Raw genomic sequence first — 13,755 nt, 5'->3', positions numbered from 1 at the left:
TGTACAGGGCCGGTTCTACACCTTGTGGCGCCCAGTGCAAATGTTTCCATGGGGCTGAAGCCGCAGATACCTATGAGGAGAATATAGCAGCTTTGGGCTCTGGTTCTGGGGCCTCCTTGCCCCCCCCCCCCCCAGTGGAACGGTGGCAACGGGGGCAAATAATGACCCGCCGTGGGCCGCTTTTTCCACACTTGTGCATACGCTAGTTCATAAACTAACACCCCCTATGGGACCCCCAATGCCGGTACAACTGTTTGTGGTCCCTGCAGCTAACCTGCCGTGGGTGGACGATTTATCTGTTCAATTAAAGAAGTTGAACCAGTCCCTGACTACTAAAAAGTCTGACCGTCGCTCGCCTACGTCCAAGGGGTCCTCTAAGCGAGCGCTCGTCTCCTCATAATCCACTCCTATAATGTTTGTGCATTTATTTATTATAGTATGTTTAACCTTTTCCTGACCACTTATCTTATTTATTTTATTGAAATATATTTGATTCAGCCTATACTATAGATCATCTATACTGTATTCCATATTCCGCAGAGTGGGATATTTGCAGATTGCATTTGGAAACCCCCCTCTAGAAATCCTGCGTTTGCCACTGACCTCACATGCGCGGCGGCCATTTTGGCGGGCCATTTCTGCCGCAATCGCAGTGCCGACACTGGACTCTGGAAAGGTAAGAAATAAAATGAGTGCAATGTGTGCGGTGTGGGCCCCCCCTGGACCCAAGGGCCCGTGTTGCCCCGCACACATTGCACCCATTATAGAAACGCCAATGTTAGTGGAGCAAATACAATAAAACATTTCTCGTGTAAGTGACTAGCTTTGTGTTGAATTACTTTCTGCACTTGGCCCATGAACCTTTGGATGACGAGCCAACAATGAGACATATGTAAAAGCTCTCTCACACACAGCACACAAGTAAAACAAAACAATAGGCCCTATGGGGCTAATTCAGTAAGGATAGCAAATTCCGCTAATCAGCAGAATTTATTATTCTTTTCCTAGCATGCTGGGGCCCCCCCAATACTGGGCAAGGCCGCCCTGCATGCTGAGCTGGGCTTCCCCCCCTTGATGAAGCAGTAATTGCAAGCGCCTCGTAATTTCTGCTTCATCGTAAAAAATCTTGATAGCTTAGCTGCGCCCGCCGGAGACCCGGCGCCATCTTACCCATCACGGCATGCCCCCGTTCTGCCGACTCCGCCCCCATTTGCACTGCCCAGCAATGCTCCGTCTCCTCCCTGTGACTATCTTTGCCTGATTGGCAGGCAGAGGCGATCGCATTTTCTGCGGCCCCCCCATAGAAGTGCGGGCGCATGCGCAGGACGGGCACTGTGCATGCACCCGCAGGGAGAACGCAAAAACTCCGGTTGGATCGCGATTTGCGATCCACCCTGCATTAGCCCCTCTATACCTATAATCTCCTCCTTATGTTTAACAATTCTGAATTCATTATAAACCGCTTCCCACATCTGGACATGCAAATGGTCTCACTCCTTTGTGTGAGTTGTTTGATGTCTGACCAAATTTGGTCTACGCTTGAAGGATTTACCACAAGCTGGTTGTTGCTTCTAAATGCTTTTCCACACTCTGAGCACACAAATGGCTTCTCCTCTGCACATGGCCGGATTAACAATGGGGCGGATGGAGCTGCAGCTCCAGGCCCCCCATTGAAAATAGGCCTTCAGGAAATCAGCATAACTATGGGGTGGTCAGGTTGTGCACAGGACCGCCCCTTAGCAACGCATCTATGACCTGTGATCAGTCCTTGTCTTCGTTATAGGCAGCCTGTATGCGGATCCTACACAGGCTGCCGGTGTCGCCGAAGTGGATCCCCACAGCGGAATTAAGGAAGGGAGACTCTGTGCTCCTCCCCTTCCTCCTTCTCTCCCCTTCCCAGCAGCCTGCGCGGTCTGCCTGTACAATGTATCCGCTCCTCCCACATGTGACAGGCGGCCGCGGCAGAGAGGAAGGCAGGCTGCAGCTCGGCATATGTGATTCAAGGCACACTGACAGCCTGGTCCGGGGGCTTCCTTCTGTGGGTCCTATACATCTGGGATACGGTGCCCTGGTCCTGGAGCTCAGTAAGAATAAGTAAGCAGTCTGGGAGTAACTATAATGCTGCCTGTGCCTGTCCAAATGCTGCCTGTGCCAAGTCCCAGCGCATTTTGTCAACTGGATGTGCTGGGACTTGTAGTACCATCACAGATGGAGAGTCTTTAGCAAGCCAAGCACACCAAGATATCATGGTTTGGTAATTATATAGGGTTGAGGATGGAATCCTGGCGGCCGGGATTCCAGAGGCCAGTATACATATATATAGAAAGCCCCTTGTGCCATGCTGTGGGCTCGGTGGTTCGTTGCGCTCACCACAGGTTCTGGTTCCACTCGATGGGTGTCATGGACACCCACAAGTGGAAATAGCCCTGACACAGCTGTCGGCATTCTTAGCGGCCGGGTAGCCGGCTGTCAGAATACAGACGCCGGTATATTACCGTTTCGATGGCTTTGATGATGATGGAATAAAGCCATTGAAACGTTGAAGTATCTGATGACTGTGCATCTTTTATTACCTGAGTGCCACCGACAAACATTTGCTGTATTTGGACTCCTGGCCGGGGAGTTCCATCGGAGGGCACCAAGGTGGTTAATGCTGTAAGGGAGTGCTGCCTAATGGAGTGAGTGTGTGTGTGTGTGTGTGTGTGTGTGTGTGTGTGTGTGTGTGTGTGTGTGTGTGTGTGTGCGTGTGTGTGTGTGTGTGTGTGTGTGTGTGTGCGCTCTTGTTTATATATCCTAATGGGGACAAGGGCCAGACAGCACACCAACACTGGCGGGACCTCCAACATGGTGGGGACCTAAAATGAGGTCCCCATGAGTCTGACCCTGGGAGGTGATAGGGGAGTCATGTCTCAACTACCCAGCATACAATTCTCGCAAGTCCCCGAGAATCACGTTTACCAGATTGGAATGGGTTTCGGTGTGTATGCAATGCAGAGTGTGTTTAAAGCAAACAGTTTCCCAGCAGCGCTGTGGAGCATTCCCCAAATAATCTCCGGTGCTGCGGTGCCACCGGGGGGGGGGCAGGGCGGCCTGCTTGCTCCGCACCGGCAGGGGACTTGGACCGGGCGCCCTCACTCTCCAGCCAAGTCCCGGCCGGGGACTTGGCCGGAGGCGCCCCGTCCGCCCGGCGCCTCAGCGCCTCCGAGCACGGCGGAGCGCGGAAGGGGGATCCTTCCCTGGTCCGCCCGGGGGCCGACGTGGACTCCCTGGCCGGGCTTAATAGTTGGGGGCGGGTCCATCCGTCCGTTATTTAATTTTATGTCTGTATGTACGGAGCCCGGGCCGCGGAAGCCGGAGGGAGCCCAGGCCGCGGAAGCCGAAGGGAGCCCGGGGTGCGGAAGCCGGCGGGTGCCCGGGCTGTGGAAGCCGGCGAGAGCCCGGGCTGTTCTTCTCTTCCATCCATCCGTCCGTTATTTAATTTTCTGTCTGTATGTACGGAGCCCGGGCCGCGGAAGCCGGAGGGAGCCTGGGCCGCGGAAGCCGGAGGGAGCCCGGGCCGCGGAAGCCGGAGGGAGACCGGGGTGCGGAAGCCAGCGGGTGCCCGGGCTGCGGAAGCCGGCGAGAGCCCGGGCTGTTCTTCTCTTCCATCCATCCGTCCGTTATTTAATTTTCTGTCTGTATGTACAGAGCCCGGGCCGCGGAAGCCGGAGGGAGCCCGGGCCGCGGAAGCCGGCGGGTGCCCGGGCTGCGGAAGCCGGCGAGAGCCCAGGCTGTTCTTCTCTTCCATCCATTATTTCATTTTCTGTCTGTATGTACGGAGCCCGGGCCGCGGAAGCCGGAGGGAGCCCGGGCCGCGGAAGCCGGAGGGAGACCGGGGTGCGGAAGCCGGCGGGTGCCCGGGCTGCGGAAGCCGGCGAGAGACCGGGCTGTTCTTCTCTTCCATCCATCCGTCCGTTATTTCATTTTCTGTCTGTATGTACGGAGCCCGGGCCGCGGAAGCCGGAGGGAGCCCGGGCCGCGGAAGCCGGAGGGAGACCGGGGTGCGGAAGCCGGCGGGTGCCAGGGCTGCGGAAGCCGGCGAGAGCCCGGGCTGTTCTTCTCTTCCATCCATCCGTCCGTTATTTCATTTTCTGTCTGTATGTACGGAGCCCGGGCCACGGAAGCCGGAGGGAGCCCGGTCCGCGGAAGCCGGAGGGAGACCGGGGTGCGGAAGCCGGCGGGTGCCCGGGCTGCGGAAGCCGGCGAGAGACCGGGCTGTTCTTCTCTTCCATCCATCCGTCCGTTATTTCATTTTCTGTCTGTATGTACAGAACCCGGGCCGCGGAAGCCGGAGGGAGCCCGGGCCACGGGAGCCGGAGGGAGCCCGGGGTGTGGAAGCCGGCGGGTGCCCGGGCTGCGGAAGCCGGCGAGAGCCCAGGCTGTTCTTCTCTTCCATCCATTATTTAATTTTCTGTCTGTATGTATGGAGCCCGGGCCGCGGAAGCCGGAGGGAGCCCGGGCCGCGGAAGCCGGAGGGAGCCCGGGGTGCGGAAGCCGGCGGGTGCCCGGGCTGCGGAAGCCGGCGAAAGCCCGGGCTGTTCTTCTCTTCCATCAATCCGTCCGTTATTTCATTTTCTGTCTGTATGTACGGAGCACGGGCCGCGGAAGCCGGAGGGAGCCCGGGGTGCGGAAGCCGGCGGGTGCCCGGGCTGCGGCAGCCGGCAAGAGCCCGGGCTGTTCTTCTCTTCCATCCTTCCTTGCTTCCATCCGTCCATCCATTCATGCATCCATCCGTTCATTCTCCCTGGCTTTTTTTTTTTTTATTTGATAGAATTGTTTTTGTGGTATTCTTTTACCCCCTTTTTTTCCCCTATTTTTTTTTCTTTTTTTTCCCTTTCATTTATTTCCCCCCACCAGGGGGCGCCGACGAGGGGAGACGCCTCCCCGCCGCCGCCAGCTCGGACACATCGCAAATTCACAACGGTGGATTATTTTATTATTATTTTTTTACGCGGCCAGCAGGGGGCGCCGCGCGCGCGGACTGGCGCTCGTGAACTTTGCATTTAAATCGGTGGGGTGTTTTTGTCTTTTGCCTGTTTTTTTTTCTCTCAATCGTGTATTCCCTCGGCTGGCCAGCGGGGGGCGCCGCGGCGGGGACACGGGCGGACTGGGTACATTTCATCTGTTTGGGGCGAGTGCTTTTTTGAATTTTTTTTATCTTTTAGTCTCGTTCCGTTCTTCCCTTCAACCGGCCTGCGGGGGGCGCCGTGCGCGCGGACCGGCGTCCACCCCTGGCCGCTCGGGGACTTTGCATTCAAATGGGTGGGGTGTTTTTGATTTTTTGCCTTTTTTTTTCACTTCCCCCCTCTCAATCGTGTATTCCCTCGGCTGGCCAGCGGGGGGCGCCGCGGCGGGGACACGGGCGGACCGGGTACATTTCATCTGTTTGGGGCGAGTGCTTTTTTGAATTTTTTTTTCTTTTACTCTCGTTCCGTTCTTCCCTTCAACCGGCCTGCGGGGGGCGCCGTGCGCGCGGACCGGCGTTCACCCCTGGCCGCTCGGGGGACTTTGCATTCAAATGGGTGGGGTGTTTTTGATTTTTTGCCTTTTTTTTCCACTTCCCCCCTCTCAATCGTGTATTCCCTCGGCTGGCCAGCGGGGGGCGCCGCGGCGGGGACACGGGGGGGGGGGAGGGTTCATCCGTGCGGACCGGGTACCTTTCATCTGTTTGGGGCGAGTGCTTTTCTGAATTTTTTCTTTTTCTTTTTGTCTTCCCTTCGACCGGCCAGCGGGGGGCGCCGCGCGCGCGGACCGGCGGGGCCCGGGGCCCTGCGTCCCACTTACTTTCGCCCAACGGGAATCGTTTCTTTTTTTTTATCCGAGAGGACACACGGAATCTGCACCCACCGCAGTGGCGTCAGGCGGCAACCGGGGGGCGCCGCGGCGGGGATGCGGGGGGCGCCCGAGAGCCGCCTGCCCGTCCGCTGGGCCAAGGGGGCCGGGGAGGGTCGCGCGCCGCCGTTCCCCCCTGATCGGCGCGGTCCGAGCCGCCTCTGGCCACTGGGGGGCGCCGTCGGGTGGCGCAGGGGCACCCCCGCCGCCCGCCGCCTCCCCCTGCACGCGTCGGGCCCCCCCCCCCGGGCCCCCGCGGGCCGGGGGACGCAGCCGGCGAGCGTCAGACTCCAGCGCGGAAGTGTCGCGGATGAGTGCGGACCGGGGCGCCCGCGGCCCAGCGGCACTTCCAGGGGTTCGGGGAGGAGATGGGTGAAGCCTGGGTCGGGCGCGCCCTCGGCCGTCCGTGTCGCTACCCGCCGGAGCACACCTCCGCCGGATCAGTAGGTACCAACGAGGCGAGCGAGAGAGCCGGGACTCTGTCCGGGGCCGATAAGCCTGGTTCCCTGGAGCTTTTGCGAAAGGACCCATGACAGAAGATGCGCGGAGCTCAGAGATCAGCATGGGCAGGGCCTTCTTGCATCCGATTTTGCCCAGGCAGGGCTCCAGGAACCGGGTTACAAAAAGCAAAAAGCCTTGAAGCTCAAGTGAAAGGGTTCGTGACAGGATAGCCGTGGAGCTCCGATAACAGCATGGCAGGACCAGGATGGGGCCTATAAAGGGTCCGCAACGGGCGTCCGTTGGAGCCCGACGTATGGCCCGGGCACGTCTCCTTCTCCCCCGGAGGCAGTGCCCCCCAGCGGGCCAACTCGGGTACTGCAATTTGTGGAAGTTTCGCCGATGAGTGCGGACCGGTGTTCCTCAGGCTGGGAGGCACTTCCAAGGCCTCGGAGAAAAATTGCAGAGCGCACCGCGAAAGTGTCGCGCGCGCCTCCTGTCCCACTACGTCCGAGAGGACTCCTGAGCGAGATTTACAGGTGGTGGATGGATTACGGTATGGAAACAGTGAACCAAATGATTTTTGGAGCTCCTGTGAAAGGGTTTGTGACAGGATAGCCGTGGAGCTCCGATAACAGCATGGGCAGGACCATCTCCCCGATGGGGCCTATAAAGTATCAAGATGGGCGTCCGTTGGAGCCCGACGTACCGCCTGGGCACGTCTCCTTCTCCCCCGGAGGCAGCGCCCCCCAGCGGGCCAAATCAGGTACTGCAATTTGTGGAAGTCTCGCTGATGAGTGTGGACCGGTGTTCCTCAGGCTGGGAGGCACTTCCAAGGCCTCGGGGAAAAATTGCAGAGCGCACCGCGAAAGCGTCGCACGCGCCTCCTGTCCCACTACGTCCGAGAGAACTCCTGAGCGAGATCTGCAGGTGGTGGATGGATTACGGTATGGAAACAGTGAACCGAATGAAAATTACTCTTTTCTTTCTGCAACCCGATCGATGTGGCACCCCGCGCCCCGGCGGGGAGGGACGATCGCTTGGCCGAAACCCAGGGGTCTCGGCCGGCTCCAGGCGAACCCGACCCTCCCTCTGCCCACGGCGCGCCCGGAACCCCTCCACCCGGAGAGGGCGTCCGGTCCCCAGGCGTCCGCCCGAGCGCTCCGGTTTCCTGAGCCGGGCGGGCCCCGCACCCGTACCCCGTGCGGCGCGGTCTGCTCCGTCCGCCGGCACCCGCAGGCGTCTGACGCCGCCAGGGGTGCCGGGGAAGCATCCCCCTCGCCCAGTGAAGGGCGCTCTCCCCCGGACCCCGGCGGAGCACATGATTTCCCAGGAACCGAACGAGCGTCGCATCGAGATCCGAGGACACGGCCAGGCCCGACGGCCGCTCCTCGCAGCCCCAGGAGAGGGCCCTGCGTGCCGCCCCTGCTCCGGCGAGGCGGCCGCACGGAAGGGTACGCCCGCTGGGCCTCCCCCGCCGCGGACGGGAGGGCTGGACGGGGCGGAGGTCAGCGAGAGAGAGCGCGGGAGAGGAGCCGAGTCTGGCGGCAGGGCGAGAGAGAAGCGCAGACTCGGAGCGAGGCCGGCAGGAGACCGTCCAGGAGATGCAGGGAGAGCGGGAGGCGCTTTTCGGAGGGAGCCGGCGGAAGCCGCGGTCGCCCGTGCGCCAGACGGTGGCATCCCGGAAGGGCGACGGAGCCCCGCAAGAAGGAACCTCTTTACACCCTTTCACCCCCCCGGGACAAGATGAAACCTGTCAGGCGTAGATCGGGATGAGGTGGGGCTGGGGGCAGTTGCTGCCGTCCCAGCGAAAAAAACCACCCCCCAGGACGGCTTGCACCGGTTTCCTACCGAACAGGTTGTTGGGTGAGGCGAAAACAGGCAAAATCGAGCGTGGTGACGTCCCCTGACGGCGCGGTGGCGGCCGGGCCCCGCCGTCCACTCTGACTCCGAGCTTCCCAATCGGCCCGACCGGGACGGCTGTCCTCCTCCTCCTGTCCCCATCTTTTCCGAGCGCCCGCTCGGCTCGAGACCCGCCCCGGTCCGCCACGCTGCAGTGCGCCGGCGGACGGAGCCCGGTCCGGCGGACCCGCCGCTCTCGAGACGGCGCGCGCCGCGGCCCCCGACGTTCGGGCGCACGCCGGCCGATACCGAGAGCTACCTGGTTGATCCTGCCAGTAGCATATGCTTGTCTCAAAGATTAAGCCATGCACGTGTAAATACACACGGCCGGTACAGTGAAACTGCGAATGGCTCATTAAATCAGTTATGGTTCCTTTGATCGCTCGACCCCGTTACTTGGATAACTGAGGTAATTCTAGAGCTAATACATGCCGATGAGCACTGACCCCCAGGGATGCGTGCATTTATCAGTCCAAGACCAATCCGGGGGGTCCCGGCGCCCCCGGCCTCTCTGGTGACTCTAGATAACCTCGGGCCGATCGCACGTCCCCGTGACGGCGACGACGCATTCGGATGTCTGCCCTATCAACTTTCGATGGTACTTTCTGCGCCTACCATGGTGACCACGGGTAACGGGGAATCAGGGTTTGATTCCGGAGAGGGAGCCTGAGAAACGGCTACCACATCCAAGGAAGGCAGCAGGCGCGCAAATTACCCACTCCCGACTCGGGGAGGTAGTGACGAAAAATAACAATACAGGACTCTTTCGAGGCCCTGTAATTGGAATGAGTACACTTTAAATCCTTTAACGAGGACCCATTGGAGGGCAAGTCTGGTGCCTGCAGCTGCGATGAGGTGTGAGAGGAGCTCTTCAAATCAGCGTGGAAAAGCCTGTTTGGAGTTTTTTTCGGGGTGCCACCCCAGTGGAAATGGACTCCCCAGGGGGAGAGGAGTTGGAGGAGCCCCTGGATATGTCATTAAATCCAGGTAAAAGTGTGGAAAAGCAGGAAAACGTCTGCAACAAGCCTGTGCCTGATGCTGCTGCAGTGTGTCCCAAAATGGCAGCCGTGGATTTAACAGATATGAAACTGTGTTTGGAGGAGTCTATCTCCGTGGGCCAAAGGACTATCGGGCTGGAAATTCACACGAGTGAAGTTCCAACATATATAAACAAGCCTGCCAAGTTTCATACAATTCTGCCTAGTGGAAGGCAGTTAATTCCCCCGTGCAAGTTGCCCCCCCCCCCTGGCGGGTTCTGTGCAGCTTATGGAGGATTTGCAGCCAGAGACTAGTGCTGGTTCCCAGCCCCCCCCCCCCGACGGCCGTGGGTGACGTGAGTACCATGTTTGGGGCTGTGGGGGGACAGGACTGTGAGGGGCAAGCTGTTCATGTGCCTATTTCATCTACACCCGCGGGTCCTGCTTCTAAAATGGCGGCAGCAGGTGTGTCTGGTGGGGGTCTGGAGTGTGTTACTGGGGACTTGGTCGATAGTGCTGCCCCTGACATAGGGGACCCTGTGTTAAGGATGGTGGCTGCAGGTGCTCTGCCAGGTTCTACTGGCATCTCTGTTCTAGCCCCCTCTGTGGCTGCAAGTGTTCTGCCATCTGTGGCTGAAGGTGGTGGGGGTCCTGGCGATTTGGATCCGAATGCTGAAAGTACAGTGATAGATGTCTCTATGTCCCCAGTTGTTCAGATGGTGGATGTTGCTGGAGCTGATATATGTAGTGCTGCCTGCATTGAAGAAATATCTGCTGAGTCTGTGTGTGTGGAGCTTGCTGCATATGGGGACATTCCGCAAGAGAAGGTGGGGGTGACCCTTGGGGGGGATCTGCAGTCCTCTGGATCTGACGGGGTGCCAAGCAGGGACCCTGGCGCGGCTGAGTTTGCGGTGCAGGATTTAGCGCTGCAGTGTCAAGAGGAGCCTGACATGCTTGTGGAAGTTTCTGCGCCTGCTGTGGGTGGTGATATCAGTCCGTCGGGTGAGACTTCGGAGTGTTGTCCTTCACCGCCAATGCAGTCAGGGATGGCCATGTGCCTGATGCGTCGTAAGGTGTGGCGGACCCATCGAGCGCAGAGGCTTCGGTAGCCGAGCTTGAGGCGGAAATTGCAAGACTTACGAGGGTAGTTGCGGCGAAGAGAAAGAAGCGTAATACTTCCTACAGTAGGGACAGGCCTGCCATTACCAAAGACTTGGAGGAGATTGAGGAGAAGTTGCGGAGTAAGCAGTGTCTCCTTGAGTCTGTAGTGGCTGCTATTAAAGCAAGGTCAACGGAGGTGGCACTGAGTGTGGACTTGCCGCCTAACATGGTGGCTCAGGACATTGAGGTGGTGGAGGTGGTGGAGGGGGAGCACCCCTTCTACGCTCAGATTCGGGTGTTGGAGGAAGAGTTACCTGAGAAAGAACTATTGTGTGAGACTGTTGCTTTAAGGCCTTGCAGCGTTGTGATGACCCCTCTGGAGTTAGAGAGGGTCTCTGATATTTCTGCTGTTAAAGGAAAGGAGGTGCCGCCGTCGAAGCCATCTGCGGTGGGTACTGAGGATGTTCCCCCAGCAGCTGATGGAATTTTGTCCAATGGTGTACCTAAGAATGTTTGCAGTGTGGTCAGTGATAGGTTGGCCCAAGGTCTGCCAGCTCTGAATAAGGAGGTGCTGGGTGTTCAGGAGATGGCTGTAGTGGACTCAATATATGGGAGTCTGGAGATTCCGCTTAGAGCCAGACCAGCTCTGGCACTGTTGGCGGAGCAACAGAAGAAAGTGGTTTGCGCAGGGGCAAGCCTTAGGTCGGTCTGTTGGTGGTGGTGGTATTCTTGCTTCCTCTAGTGGTGTTGGTGGTGGTATACCGATGCAAGGTGGTGGTGGTAAATCGGTGCAAGGTGTGGTGGTGGCTCCGGTGGTGGTCTCAGGATCAGATAACTCCTATGCCAAGGTGGTGACGGATGTGCCTGGTGGCGGGTCTAGGATTGCACCGGTCTCTAGTGGTGGTGGGCAGCCTGTGAAGCGCCGCAATGCGGTGCAGCTCAAGTGGATGGGTGAAGGTACCCCCCCGTCTCGTACTGACTTTCTAATAGAATTCTTCAAGATGGGCTTTAAGGCGGATGATCTTTTCGCTTGCATTCATCCGGTGGGAACACCGGATTTTGATCTCAGTTTCATAACCTATAACGGTCTACAGATGTTCTGGTCCTACTGGCCAGTCTATAAAAATTTGACGTATTGGTGCAAGTTCAAGGCATTTGCAATTACGCGTCAGGACACAGTAAAGGTAACAATTTTGGTCAGAAACGAGTCAATAAGTGTGGTTGATCTAACTTTTTGGTTATTGCGATATGTTGACTCCTTGCAGACCCCCCTGGTCAAGGCCCCTGGGTCGTTGGAGGTGTGGGGCGGTGCTTGGGAGGCCAAGGTTCGGTTGAGACATGCGGTCCATGTCCCGTCGGCCGCCTATATTGGCAGGGACCGGATTCAGTGTTTTTACCCGTGTCAGCCTCGCATGTGTCACAGATGTGGTGATTTTCGCCACATTAGCAAGGACTGCCCCGCGCAAAAATGCTCCAAGTGCAATGGTGTGGGTCATTTGGCGAGGGACTGCGAGGGCATTATTTGCAATTTGTGTGGTGTGGAGGGTCACCCATTCAGCCGTTGCCCCTCGGCTTTCCATAATACAGCGCAGGATGAGGAGCTGGTGGAGGTGACCAGGAGAGCGGAAGTGGAGGTTGGTCGGGTTGGTGTCCGTCCCCCCCTTCCTGTGGTGGTACCAATGGAGGTGGCTGAGGTCGCAAAGGTTAGCGGTGTGGATTCAGTGCAGACTCCCGGTGGCAGTGTTGAAATGGAACCTCTGGGCCAGGGTGTTCCAAAGGTGTAGGTGGTGGTGGAGGAGCTTTTCCAGTTGGTGGTGAAGGGGAAAGGTGGTGCTAAAAAGCACAAGGGGTCGGAGGGTCTCGTCCTATCGAACAGGTTCAATGCTTTGACCTCTGAGGATGAGGCGGATGGTGAGATAGTGAGAACCGAGAATGGTGACCTGGTCCTGCAGCAGAGAGTAATGCGTAGGCGCAGGGTCAAAGTGAGAGGGTCATCCCCTTACCGTGATGATATAGTGCAGGGTGGTAAGGGCAAGGGGAAAGGGAAGGGGAAGAAGGACGTAGATGGCCAAGGTACTTCACGTGAGGATTTCCTGGTGGGTGGCAGAAGGGCTCAGTCAGCAAACCTAACAGTGGAGAGCATGGCTCCGACTTTAGGGCAAAGCTCTTTGGGGGTAGCGGTCCCTTCATCTGTGCCTGTCGTGCGGGGCAGGATCCCGAAGGCTCCGGTGGCTCAGAGTATGGTCTGTCATGCATTGGTGGTTAGAGGTGCATCCTCTGTGGTTGCTTTTCCTGACCCCTTGGTTTTGCCTGCACCTGATCCTCCTGATCCGCAACCCCTTCAGGTGCTTAAGGTTGCCTCTGGTCAAACAGGGGTGTCAGATGGTAGTGTGGTGCCCTGTTCGCTTGGCTCCTTTCTTCCGGGCAGTGCCTCCTCTGAGGAAGAGGTGGTCGTGGTGGAGGGGGAGTGCCTGCCGACGGGAATCCGTGCTAAGAGATGGGGTTCCTCAGATGAGGATTCCGAAAGACAGGTAAAGAAGAAGTAAGTTGGGTCCTACTTGCAATAACCCTGAAGGATGGCTCCCCAGCCTATACAGTTTGCTACCATTAATGTAGCTTCTATCTTGTCCGAACGTGCTCGTTATATGGCCTATGATTTTTTCGGCACGGTTGAGGCTGATTTTTTGTTTTTGCAGGAGACAAGGATAGGCGGGCTGGCGGACCTCCATAAGGCAAAGAGTGAGTGGAGGCACGGCCCGTCCTACTGGTCTCTTGCGGCCGAGCTGTACGGTGGGTTGGCGGTGCTTTTTACTGGCATGGTAACCATCAAGCGGGTTATTGAGCTCCAAGTAGGCAGATGTATGATTTTGGATGTTAACTTGAAGGGACATGACCTAAGGCTAATAAATGTCTATGGTCCGCAGTCTAAATGGGATAGGAAATGTCTCTTCAGGGAGATAAAACCATATATTTTTACGGCCCAGCAAGTGGTTTTTGGCGGTGACTTCAACACTGTCATTAGGCCTAAGGACAGGGGAGGCTCAAAAACTACTCTGGGCTATGATTCCATTTTTCTAGCAAGTATGGTTAGTCAGGCAGGTTTGGTGGATGTACACGTTCGTCATTCACCAGATCTCACGGGTTTCACCTACTTTAGAGGTAGATGCAAGAGTAGGATAGATAGGTTTTTTGTTAAGGAAAGCTCGAAAACTTCGGCACCTGTGCTGAAGGCAGTAGAGTTCTCCGATCACGTTTTCCTGTCTACATCTTTGAACGCTTCGGAAACTCCTCAAAATGAGCGGGGCCTGTGGCGCCTGAACTCTGAGCTCCTGCTGGAGGATGAGGTCAGACAGTCCTTCAGGGACTTCTTTGAAGCCCAGGAGTCTTTATTGGAGGCTGGTTGGAGTAGGTCTGAGTGGTGGGAGGTATGTAAGAAAAGGACTCGCAGTTTTTTTCGTACCTCGTA

The sequence above is a fragment of the Pseudophryne corroboree genome, chromosome 3 (genome assembly GCF_028390025.1).
Source record: "Pseudophryne corroboree isolate aPseCor3 chromosome 3, aPseCor3.hap2, whole genome shotgun sequence".
Classification (NCBI taxonomy): Eukaryota; Metazoa; Chordata; class Amphibia; order Anura; family Myobatrachidae; genus Pseudophryne; species Pseudophryne corroboree.
Note: the sequence above shows the minus strand (reverse complement) of the source record.